Source organism: Ictidomys tridecemlineatus, chromosome 8 (assembly GCF_052094955.1).
Source record: "Ictidomys tridecemlineatus isolate mIctTri1 chromosome 8, mIctTri1.hap1, whole genome shotgun sequence".
NCBI classification, from domain to species: Eukaryota; Metazoa; Chordata; class Mammalia; order Rodentia; family Sciuridae; genus Ictidomys; species Ictidomys tridecemlineatus.
This window is the reverse complement of record NC_135484.1, coordinates 46,203,209-46,215,298: the sequence shown is the minus strand read 5'-3', so window position 1 is coordinate 46,215,298 and position 12,090 is coordinate 46,203,209.

Below are 12,090 nucleotides of genomic sequence, written 5' to 3'. Positions count from 1 at the left end.
TGTTCTACCATTATGTACATTCTATCTTCACATTTGTGATTACTTCTATGGCCATGCAGAAGCTTTTTATTTGATGCCATCCCATTTATTAGTTCTTGGTATTTTTTATTTTTAACATTTATTTTTTTAGTTGTAGGTGGACACAATATCTTTATTTCATTTTTATGTGGTGCTGAGGTTTGAACCCAGTGCCTCACGTGTGCTAGGCAAGCGCTCTACCACTGGGCCACAAACCCAGCACCTTGGTATTATTTCTTGAGCTTTAGGAGTTCTATTTAAGAAATTGTTGCCTGAACCTATATGTTGGAACAGTGAACCTATGTTTTCTTCTATGAGTTGCATAGTTCCTGGTCTAATTCTTAGGTCTTTATTCCATTTTGTGTTCTCTTGTGTGCAGGGTGGGAGATGAGGATCTAGTCCTATTCTTCTACATATAAATGACCAGTTTTCTTAGTACCATTTGTTTAAAAGGGTATCTTTTATTCAATGTATTTTTTATTCTAATTTGTTATCTATGACAGCAGAATGCATTACAGTTCATATTACACATATAGAGCACAATGTTTTATATCTCTGGTTGTATACAAAGTATATTCACACCATTCATGTCTTTATACATGTACTTAGGGTAATGGTGTCCATCTCATTCCACCGCCTTTTCTATCCCCATGCCCTCTCCCTTTCCCTCCCATCCCTTTGCCCTATCTAGAATTCTTCATTTAATTCTTCCTTGCTCCCCTTCCCAACCCTACTATGAATCAGCCTCCTTAAAATCAGAGAAAACATTCAGCATTTTTTTGGGGGGATTGGCTAACTTCACCTAGAGTTACATTCTCCAATTCTATCCATTTACCTGCAAATGCCATGATTTTATTCTCTTTTATTGCTGAGTAATATTCCATTGTGTATAGATATCACATTTTCCTTGTCCATTGATCTACTGAGGGGCATCTTGGTTGGTTCCACAGTTTAGCTATTGTGAATTGTATTGCAATAAACATTGATGTGGCTGTGTCACTGTAGAATGATGTTTTTAAGTCCTCTGGGTATAGACTGAGGAGTAGGATAGCTGAGTCAAATGTGGTTCCATTACAAGTTTTCCAAGGGATCTCCATACTGCTTCTTATATTGGCTGCACCATTTTGCAGTCCCACCAGCAATGTATGAGTGTGCCTTTCCCCCCACATCCTCACCAAAACTTATTGTTGTCTCTATTCTTAATAGCTGCTCTTCTGATTAGAGTGAGATGAAATCTTGAAGTTTTGATTTGCATTTCTCTAATTGCTAGAGATGTTGAACATATTTTTGCATATATTTGTTGATTGATTGTATATCCTCTTCTGAGAGCAGTTCCTTGTCCCATTTATTGATTGGTTATTTGTGGGGTTTTTTTGGTTTTGTTTTTTGGGTTTTTTTATTTTTTGGTGTTTAGCTTTTTGAGTTCTTTATATACCCTAGAGATACCTCTATCTGATGTGCAAGTTGTAAAAATTTGCTCCCCAGCTGTAGGCTCTCTATTAACCTCACTGATTGTTCCCTTTGCTGAGAAGAAGTTTTTTAGTTTGAATACATCCCACATATTAATTCTTGATTTTAATTCTTGCACTATAGGAGTCTTATTAAGGAAATAGGAGCCTAATCCAATATGATGGAGGTTTGGACCTACTTTTTCTTCTATTAGATGCAGGGTCTCTGGTTTAATTCCTAGGTCCTTGATCCACTTTGAGTTGAGTTGCATGGTGAAAGATAGGGGTTTAATTTCATTTTGTCACATATGGATTTCAGTTTTCCCAGTACCATTTGTTGAAGGGGCTATCTTTTCTCCAATGTATGTTTTTGGTGCCTTCAATGTATGTTTTGTCAAGGATCAGAAGACTGTAATTGTGTGGGTTTGTCACTGTGTCATCTATCTTTACAATTGGCCTATATGTCTGTTTTTATGCCAGTATTACGTGTTTTTTGTTACTAGAGCTTTATAGTGTAATTTGAAATTAGGTATTGTGATACATCCAGAGTTGCTTTTTGAATTACTACTGCTTGGGCTATTCGGGATCAATTATTTCTCAAAATAAATTTAGGACTATTTTTGCAATTCTGTGAAGAATGTCCTTGGTATTTTGATGGGAATTTCATTGAATCTGTATATTGTTTTTGATAATATGGCAATATTAACAATAATTCTGCCCATGAAAGTTCCTTCCACCCTCCAGTATCTTCTGTAGTTTTTTTCTTTATTGTTCTATAGTTTTCTTTGTAGAGGTCTTTTACCTCCTTGGTTAGATTTATTCCTAGATTTCTTTTGCCTTTTCCTTTATTTTGTGTGTGTGTTGTGGGTGGCATTGTTTTCCTGATATCTCTCTCAGCAGATTCATTATTGGTGAATAGGAAATCTGTTGATATTTTGTGATCTATTATTTGCAGAATTTGTTTATTAGCTCCAGAAGTTTTCTGGTGGAGCTTTCTTTTTTCTTTTCTTTCTTTCTTTCTTTCTTTCTTTTTCTTTCTTTCTTTCTTTCTTTCTTTCTTTCTTTCTTTCTTTCTTTCTTCCTTCCTTCCTTCCTTCCTTCCTTCCTTCCTTCCTTCCTTCCTTCCTTCCTTTTTTCCTTCCTTCCTTCCTTCCTTCCTTCCTTCCTTCCTTCCTTCCTTCCTTTCTTTCTTTCTTTCTTTCTTTCTTTCTTTCTTTCTTTCTTTCTTTCTTTCTTTTTTGTTCTTCTAAGTATAGGATCAACATGATCTACAAACAGTGGAAATTTAAATTATACCTTTCCTGTTATCCATTGTATTTCCCTCTCTTGCCATATTGTTCTGGCTAGAATTTCTAATTCTATATAGAATAGGAGTGGTAGGTGTGGATATCCTTAACCTATATTGGATTTTAAAGAAAATGTTTTTGGCTTTTCCTCATTCAGTATAAGGCTTTGGGTTTTTCATATATAGTCTATAGGATGTTATGGTAAGTTCCTCCTACCTCTCCTTCCTTTAGTGTTTTTATCATGAAAGGGAGTTGAACATTGTTGATGATTTGTCTACATCTATGGAGATGATTTTGTGATATATATCCTTAATCCTATTTATGAAGTGAATTACATTTAATTGATATGCAAATGTTAAACCATCCTTGTAACCTTGGGTTGAAATCAACTTGGCCAAGATATCTAATCTTCTCAATACATTGCTGAATATGATTTGCTAATATTTTATTGCAGATTTTTAAATATAATTTAATCAGTGATTTTGGTCTATGAGTTTTCTTTCTTTCGTATGTCCTTACCTGGTTCTGGTATTAGGATGTTACTAGCTACATAGAATAAATTTTATTTTTTTATATTTTATGGAATAACTTGAAGAGTGTTGGCATTCTTTTTTTCCTTAAAGGTCTTGTGACAATCTAAAGCTGACAATCCATAGTATCCTGGGCTTTTTTCCCACTTTTTCTTGAATCAGTTTTGTAACATAATCTTTCCTATTAATTTAACAATTTTAACTAAATTTAAAACATATTAAAAATAAGTTTTCAATAACATCTTTTTTCTATTTTCTACTATATCTGTAGTTGAAGGTTCCTTTTTATTCATAGTATTATGTACTTGGGTCTTTTAACCTTTTTATTGTTCAGTTTGGTCACATATATTTTTAGGAATTTATTTCAACCTTTCAGAAATGGGACTTCTGTATATTTTAAATATTTGTTATCTATGTTATCAATTGTTGCTCTTTATTATTTCATCTAATTTCTCTTGTTTTATTCTGTTATTCCTCTAATTTTTAAAAAATTAGATGTTTAACTCATTTACTATAAGACTTTTTGCTTTTTTTAAATGAACATTTTTTTAAAGCTAGAAATATCTAAGTTCAGCATTAGCTGCAGCTGCAAGTTTGACATGTAGTTTATTGACATATATTCACTATTACATATGAAAAGAAATTATGATTTCTTTTTGAATATGTGAGTAATTTAAAACTTTTTTAAAAAGAACTTTCCTAAAGTATCTTTGAAAGCAGTATCTCATACTTGGTTTCCTCCACAATTACAGTAAATGTACGGTGCAAGCATCATGTCATCAACATCATGGTGAGGGGACTATGGCGGAGTCATAACATAGTGGGGAAATGGACCTAGGTGTGTATAGAAAGGGCCAACGCAAGGACTGGCCTCACCTTATGACAACCATCCCTCCTGAGGCAGCATCTGTCCATTCATGAATGGTGGACGCCTATGACTTTGTAGTTTGGATCTTGAATGACCACTGGGAGGTTCATGTACTCAAGACTTGGTCTCCAGACTGTGGTGCGATTGGGAGGGGGTGAATCTTCTGAAGATGAGGCCTAATGTTAAAAACATGATTTGGGTCATTCTCTTGAAGGAGTTATTGAGACCCTGGTGCCTCTCTCTCTCTCTCTCTCTCTCTCTCTCTCTCTCTCTCTCTCTCTGTTTCTTTGTCACCATGATGTGAACAGGCCTCCTCTAACATGCATTCCTACCATGATGCATTGTTGTGTCACAGACCCAAAGCAACATGGACTAAATCCTCTGAAATTGTGAGCCAAAACAAACTTTCCTCCTTTCAATTTGTTTTTCTTGGGTATGTTGTCATAGCAATAGAAAACTGACTAACACACCTTCTACTAGGCTCTATCTCTTAAACAAAATGGGACTAAGCCTAATACCATCATACTGAGGATCAAGATGTCAGCATATGAACTTTTGAGGAAAAAAATCCATATCCAAACCACAGCAGAATTCTCTCCTAGAAGCAGCAGAGAGAACATGGCCCCACATGTCTATGCCTAAATTTCGACTTGTAGCCTCTAAATGTATAAAGGATAAATTGTCACTGTTTTTTCCTTGTCTTTTTTGGAACTGGGGATCAAACCCAGGGCTTTGAGAATGTGAGGCAAGTGCTTTGCCACTGAGCTGTATCCCAGCCTAATTTCTACTGTTTTAAGCCACTTGTTTTGTGGTACTAAGCTACAGAAATCCAAGGAAAATAATATTTTTGATAAAATATTTTCAATATTTTCCATGGCTTTTAATCACTTCCTGCTATTTTTCTATCCTTGGCCATTCATATTTGCTCAGAAAAAAAGGTTCATGTCATCAATATATTATAGCTCAGTAAACAGGTATTGCAAAAGGTAGTCTCATTTAATCATCTCTGTAACTGTGGTCATATAACATACTATTTCCTGTTTGTGCTTTTTCATTTTAATAAGCTTACCAGGTTTTGTTCTTCACCTTTTCAGAAAACACAGAAGAATGTGGAACACTTGTATTTATTGTCATTCCAATTGTTAGACCATTTTTAAAATATTACTTTTAGTTCTTGCCTTTGTCAACATCATTCTCTTTTCCCATTTTCTAACTTCTTCAGAAAAATGCTTAGTTCATTGCTCCCATTCTTACATGTAAAAACTTAAAAGTTGCACATTTTAATTGAGATCATTCACCAGCAGGTCTCTCTCAAGTTAGGACCAGAAAAATCCATATAAGATGTTGTTATTTCTCTATACTCAGAATAATCATGTTTTTTTTTTCCAGGCAAATATGCACTAGGAACCCAGGATGCTATAGGATCCAAGAAAGATTCCCACAGTCCCTTCATCACTCAGTTCTCCCAGCAGCTCCACTCTCCTCTACTTCACATTTGATCCCATTCCTGTTGTTACCTGAAGATACCTAGATTCTCAGAAGTCTTCACTCCTTTTTTGCTCTACTGAGCTTTGAAAATTACCTTTCCTGAGTGCATATTCTACCCATCCCTGTCTCCTAAAGACTTAACTTTTGTGCCCTTTTAAGTCCCTGTTAATTATCAATCAAATACTCTGAAATCTCTGTATGCTTTTGAAATATACCCTTATTTTTTTGTTCTGAGTCAACAGTCCACCTTTTCCAAGCTTCTGAAACCCTATCTATTATCCATTTGAAATCCATAGTCAATTATCAACCAAATATTGTAAAATATCTATGTCCTCTGGGAACCTGTCCTTCATCTATTTGCTCTAACTTGGCCAAATTTCTATGCTTCCCCTGCTTCTGAAGCCCTATCTCTTATCCCTTTTGAAATCATAGGCAACTATCAACCAAATACTCTTTAACATCAGCAACCTTCTGGGAACCTGTCCTTCAACTTTTTATTATAGGAAATATTTCTCTTCCCTATGAGAATAATGTTCCCCTTGTAGTATTTTTTTCCAATTGTGGCCATTTTCTGTCTCATGAGTGGTGTTTGACAGTCCTTCTTTTTTATTGCTAACTTCATATAATTAGCCCATTGTCCTTCATGAAAGACTCAACCCAGTGTTGAATGTTACATTATGTCCACATATCACCCATTATCCATTCTTACTATAGAGATCAACCAACTTGATTCAATTCTCTCATTCATTGACGATTCCACCTCCTTGATAGCTGAATTGTTATTCCTATTATTTACAACTAGAAACTGATCAAAGCAACTATCAGATGATGTTGAAAGATGAAGAAAAAAAAGATGATTTCCCAGAGATTAAGGACTTCAGTAGCTACCCAGTGTTAAGTTCTATCTGTTCCCCCTTCTACATATCCAAGCCTGGGTACAAGGACAATATATACCCAGAAATTTCAATGGGAATGTACTTTAAAAATTTCTGAGCCTGGCACAGTGGCACACATCTGTAATCCCATCAGCTCAGGAGGCTGAGACAGGAGGATCATGAATTCAAAGCCAGCCTCACCAACAGCGAGGCACTAAGTAACTCAGTAAGACCCTATCTCTTAATAAAATACAAAATGGAGCTGGAGATTTAGCTCAGTGATTGAGTGCCCTTGAGTTCAATCCCTAGTACAAAAAAATTTTTTTTTTCTGAGACAGGTCTGCTCTCTCAACAAGTGGATGGCAGTAAAGAAATCTTACAGAGCAGAATCCTTTTTCACCCTTTCCAAATCTCTTCCAGGCAAATACTAAGGAAAAGCCACTTACGTCCTCCACACTGGGTTCTGCAGTCAGTGGGTTTTAGCCTACTTAACTAGAACTTCCCCATGAGCATAAGCAGAGGTGGAATCTATTCCCAGACCTATTGAGTGCTGCATTTGCAGAAACTGCAAGGTAGAGTTCTATCAATCATCCCCACCTAACATTAATATGAGCAGAAGCAATACCTCTTTCCCTCCTCTCCTGTCAACACTGCCAGGAGGAGAGTGGAACTTTGTCAACTACGTTCAACCAGCATTAAGGGAACAGTGACAAAAGAGTGGCATCTGACCCCTTCCAATTGTAGAATAGGGTCGAGTATGGAAAGGATTCTTAAAATGGGGAGGATTCATTAAATTTTTTATTTGTTTCTTAGAAAAACCCAAGTACCCATGTTTAATATTAATAAAAACAAAACCAAATTGTGATGAATGAAATAAGTGAATACTGATCAGTTTACATAGACCTCTTCAGAGAACATAGAAGGCAGACCAGAATTTTACTCATAGGTTTTGAAAAATAAGTTGACCTTGAAACTAGAGTTTCCATATCAGATCTATACATATGTTATGAATTTAAGAAGGCCTATTGAGGGCAGGGGTCATGGCTCAAAGGTAGAGTGCTCGCCTACCATATGTGAGGCACTGGGTTTGATCCTCAACACCACATAAAAATAAAGGTATTGAAAAAAAGAAAAAAGTAGGCTTATTGACTTCCAAAGTAGAAGTTTATTATAGGAACCAGAGTCTCAAAATATAAACATATTGTAGGATACAATCCAAAATTATTAGTCATTTCAAGAACTAGGAATCCTCAATTTGACAAAAAGACAACAACGTATTCAAACAACATGATGGCACAATGTTAGAATTCTCTGACAAGAATTTTAAAGAAGTCACCATGCAAATGCTTTTAAGTAGCAATTGATAACACCCCTGAAAATTAAAGAAAAATAGAAATCTTCAGCAAAGAAATAATTATGTCAAATGAACAGAATGGAAAGTTTAGAAATGAAAGTATAATAAATGAAATAAAAACTCACTGGGTAGGCTAATGCACAATGGAAACAACAGAAGAAATAAACAATTTTATATTGAGGTAAATCAGATGATGTATAATTGAACAATATAAGGAAAATAGTCCAGAAAAAGAAAATTACTAGAAACTCCAGGATATGTGGAACAATAATAAGAGATGTAACATTTGTAGTAGTCGAAAAAAGAGAATGAGTGCAGGTTGGGGAAAAAAAAGTTTTTAAAGAAATAATAGCTGAAAAGTTCTCAAATGTTTGAAAAGCATAAACATACAGATTTAAGAAGCTGTATGTTTCTTAAATGAATGAATCCTCAAAAACCTAAAATTTAATAGTAACGTAACAATAGCTCACAGGGGTTTTTTTTTCCTCACAATTTTAGAAGTTTTACATTGTTTGGTCCTGCTCTTTGGGGGCCTGTTATGAGAAAGCACTTCTTGACTGAAGAGTGTGACAGAGAAAATTCCCAAGAAATAAAAGAAAGAAAGGAAACTGGGTCCCAAAATCCCCTTCAATAGAATACCCCCTATGACTTAAAGACCTGCCACTAGGCTCTACCTCATAAAGGTTCTACTACCTCCCAATAACAATTCCTCAGGACCAACCCTTTAACATGAAAAAATTTAGGGGTTTTCCACCTCTGGGTTACAAAATTTGCATTCCATTAAATGAAGGCAAAATGCATTCATTCCATCATCAGAGTCTCCAAATCCTAACTGTTCCAACATTGCTTGAAAGTCTAAATCCAATGTCTCTTTCACGACTCAAGGCAAATTTTACCTGAAAAAAATATATATAACTTAAAAAAGAAAAAAAAAACCCTATATATTTCTAAGATACATTGGTAGGGCATAATGAGCGTACACATTTTATTCTAAAAGGGAGAAAAACGGATATGAAAAGGAATCAACCAAAAGCAAGACCATAACCCAGAAGAAGAAACACTAACTACTAAATTTCCATGTCCAACATCTGGGGCAACTTGTGATAGAATACAGGCCCCCATGGGCTTGTAGAGCCCTGCCCCTCCCTATAGCCTTACTGTTTGTAGTGAACATGGACATTCTCTCAGGCTAGTTCTACCTGCTTCCTATAGCTTTCTCTAATGAATATTGGAGGTTGCTGATATCTTTATCTTCCTTGAGTCTCTACTGCATTTCCAGCTTAATTTCTAAAGCTTCATGCATTGCTCTTTTGGGAGCTGCTGGCAAGGATTCTAATCCTGCTGCACACTTTATGACATCCAGGACTTCTGATATATCAGTGGAAACCACCATGATCCTATACATCTTGCATTCAGTGTGCTTGCCAACCCAGCATCATGTGGATAATGCCAAAGTTTTCCTCTTGGATGAAGCTGTCTCTGGGCTTGCTTCAACCAGAGGTGTGGCAGCCTCTGAGTAACATACCAGCTTAACATGGGAAAATGATTCCCTTGGCAGTCAAGGAAAAACAGTGTTCCTAGGAATCTTTTCTCATATGATTTTTCTCTTGAATATTTTCCAAATAATTTTGCATTTTCACTTCTCAGAGCACATGACAGCTATAGTCATGCCAATTTATGCAATTCTTGAGACATCTAAGAGCAAAACATTTGCCTTCTTTTTGGTTGTGCTAACATCTATACCCTTCTTGGTCGAAACTTTCTGTGTGCTCTTTCTTTTCTGGCCAAGTTACAAATTTTCAATTTTGTTTTTGCTTTGCTCCTTTTTTTCTCCTCATTCTCATGAGCTAAAATCAGCCTAGAATACCCATGCTGTAGCCTGAATGCTGTGCTGCCTTGAAATTTCCTCTCCCAGATGAACCAGTCCATCATCTTTAAGCTCAACCTCCCACAAAGTCTCTCACAAAGACATGGACAAAATGTTTCCAGATTTTTTTAAACCATCATATAACAAGAGTGCCTTTTAGTCCAAATTTTCAATGGAATTCTCATTTCCATCTGAAACCTCAACAACATAGCCTTTACTATCCACATTCTTGTCTTCTGAGCCCTCACCAAAATTATCTATTAAGTTCTGCATATGTACTTTAGACTGTTTCTATCCCGGTTCTACAAACATTTCCAAACTTCTCCCTTAAGCAAATTCCAAAGGTTATTTGCATATCAACAGGTGTACAATAATTGAAAAGCTAGTTCCACTTCTTGGTACTAATTTTCTGTTAGTATTCTGTCACTATAATAAATAACTGAGGTAATCAATCTGTAAAGGAGACTTTGGTCCATTATCATTTGGGCCTGTTGCTTTTGGGTTTATGGTGAGTCAGCATATCATGTCAAGAGTGCACAGTAGAGCAAAACCATTCACCTCATGACCACGAAATGTAAGAAAGAGGAAGGGATTCATGTACCACAATCCCTTTTGAGGGCACTAACCCAGTGGCATAAAGACCTGCCACTAAGTCCTACCTCTTAAAGATTTCACCATCTAACAACAACACCTCCCTGGGAACCAATACATGAGCCTTTGGGGGAAATTTAAGATCTAATATAGCAGATTCATTAATAATTTATGGATTAAAGAGAAAATATCAAAAGAAATTCAAAGATATATATTGAAATGAACCAATAGGAAATAGGATATATCAAAATCTGTGTAAATCAGCTAATGGAGTTATTCATGGATATACAGAGAAAACAATGTTGCTAATAGAAAACAACAAAAAAATGATATCTCAACCAATGATCCAATCTTCCATCTCAAGATACTATCAAAAGGAGAGCGTAATAAACCCAAAGTAAGAAGAAGAAAAGAAACAACTAAGAACAGGAATCAATGTATTGTCATGAGTAACTAATAAAAAAAGAAAACAAAAAAAAATAGAAAATAATAAAACACAAGACTAGTTTATAAAATATGCAGTGCCAGGGACCAAAAGGGAGTTCTCCTTCAAAGAATAGCCTGACAGTGCCAGGGACCAAAAGGGAGTTCTCCTTCAAAGAATAGCCTGACAGTTACAAGAAACAGCCCCCTGGGAGACATCTTACCTGGGAGACACCCTGCAGCCATCCATCTCCCTGAGACATCCTGTGGCCATCTGTCTTCCTGAAACATCCTGTGCTATCTCACCTTGTGAAGACTTCTAGCAACTGCCGATAAGAGAGCTCCCCCCATCCCCAGCCCATAAATACTCCTATGTGAACAATAAAAGTTTGCAGCTTGATCACAACTTTTGTCTTGCTGTCACCCTTCGTGTCTCTTGTCCCTTCATTCCTCCCCATCTAGGTTCGCTGCCCACGTTGATGTGTCCTGCTGGTCGGGACAATGCAGTAAAGTTGATAAACTTCCAATAGTCCAAGAAAAAAGTAGAGAAATTGTCATTATCAAGAATGAAAAAGGTATGTAAAATTGTGGATGTATAACCGACGTGATTCTGCAATCTGCATTTGGGGTAAAATTGGGAGTTCATAACCCACTTCAATCTAATGTATGAAATATGATATGTCAAGAGCTTTGTAATGTTGTGAACAACCAATAAAAAAAATAAAAAATTAAAAAAAAAAAGAATGAAAAAGGAAATAGTACTGCAGACTTAATAAAGTTTAAAAGAATAAGAAGAGAGCACTACAAAGAACATGAAATAACCTGCATAGTGGTGCATGCCCATAAACTCAGCTGCTCTGGAGCCTGAAACAGAAGGATCAGAAGGTCAAAGCTAGCCTCATCCACTTAGCAAGAACTTGTCAAAAACATAAATAAATAAATAAAAAGACCAGGGGATGTCTTTTAAAATTCCAAACTACCAATATACATCCAAGATTAACGTGATATTTGAATAGTCCTATAAATATACTATAAAAGAAATTTAATTTGCAATTTAAAACCTTCTGAAGTACACTGGACCTGGTGGTCCATACCTGTAATTGCAGTAGATAGGGAGGCTGAGGCAGGCAGATTACGAGTTCAAAACCAGCCTCAGTAAAAGTGAGGCACTAAGAAAATCAGTAAGACTTTGTCTATTAATAAAATACAAAAAAAGGGCTGGGGATGTGGCTCAGTGGTTGAGTGCTTCTGAGTTCAATCCCTGCTACCAAAATAAATAAATAAATAAAAAGGAAATAAAGGAATCCATCTGTAATAGAAATATCCAAACACAGAGTTTCCC